We start from the raw sequence: 1,548 nt of genomic DNA on the forward strand, positions 1-1,548 counted from the left end.
AAGAGAAGATATAGCTAAGTAGGAAAATTTTGTGCATAAATACTTTGAAGACTTTAAAACATTTTTTCTAATGTGGTAAAATGAACATGGAAAAGAAAAAAATGGTTGGCCCTGGTTTTCTAATTTGGTTGATTGAGCATTCTTCAGACATTGCTTTAGTTTCTTGATTCAATAGTTCTTTAATAGTGGTTACCGCCAGGGAGTAGATGGTGAGTTTGGAGTAAGGAAGTAAGGGTGAAAGTGAAACTTCAGTTTTGGTCCCAAATAATTTTTTGTGTTTTTCTTACCCATAAGTTTTGCATTTTTAAAATAGCATCCATATTTTTATACTAAATCATATATAATAAAAATTTGATTTGATGGTCACTTCAAAATTTTTAATTCCTGCCAAGGCTTTTCACCCAACTCCAGACTCATATTTGACATTCCCATTGACCTCTGAAACCCAACATGATATTTTCCCTAAAAAAAACCAATTCTCCACCTGCAAATTTTCCTATCTCAGTTGATGAAAATGCCTTCCTTCCAAAAGTCCCAAACGCTGGAATCATCCTTAGCTTGTCTCTTTCACATCACTTATGCAATCTTTCAGCAATTCCTGTTGGCTCCACCTTCAAAATATACTCAGAATTTCTGCCATCTCACTATCTCATCTCCCTAGTTCCATTGCTCCCACCTTGTCAGAGCCATCATTGTCTTTCTCCAGGATTATTCTAGCAGCTTCCAAACAGTTCTAATTCTGCATGCATTACCTTGAAATTGTTCTAACACAAAGGCAGAATAATCTTGTTAAAAACTAAGACAGGGACTTCCAGTAGGATGGAGGAATAGGCAGACAAACCACGCAGAACCTCCTCAACAAAGAAAAGAGAAACCAATTGACAGAGATACAGAAGATAATCCTGGAGCCCTGAGCTTTGACAGAAAGTACACAGAAGTGGATGAGGCACCAACTATTGGAAAAACCTCAACAAAAACAGGACGTAAAAATAGGCTCTGTTTGTCAAGGATGGCAGGGACATACAAGAGGCTGATAACAGGAAAGGGGACAGGTGGTGAGTGTATAAGTGCTGTCAACTAGTGAACAGAGGAGCACAGCACAGTACCTTGCTTACATAGATAACATACAAACAAAACAAAGAAAACTAAAATTGTGGGCAAGTCACTCCATCATACAATCACCAATTAAACATAAACAGAAAAACATCACAACGCCTCGGAGACAACAGAGCATCACAATCCATACAAAGAAGTAAGATAAAACAGGAGAAACAAGGGACCAGGATACAGATCCAAAACACATCCCTGAGGAAGATGCAGCATTGGAACTCCCTGATAAGGAACTCAAAAGAATTACATTTAGGTATCTTCAATGAATTAAGAGGCAGATCAAGGAAAACACTGACAAAATTGAGGAAAACACAGAGAAAATCCTAGAACAATTTCAAAAGACAATACAAGAACAAAATGACAAAATAAATGAAAAATTAGAAATGATACAAAAGCTACACATAGAAATCCAGAAGATTAACACTAAATTTTCAGAAA

The sequence above is a fragment of the Orycteropus afer genome, unplaced genomic scaffold (genome assembly GCF_000298275.1).
Source record: "Orycteropus afer afer isolate SDZICR_OR568_19922 unplaced genomic scaffold, OryAfe1.0 scaffold00392, whole genome shotgun sequence".
NCBI classification, from domain to species: Eukaryota; Metazoa; Chordata; class Mammalia; order Tubulidentata; family Orycteropodidae; genus Orycteropus; species Orycteropus afer.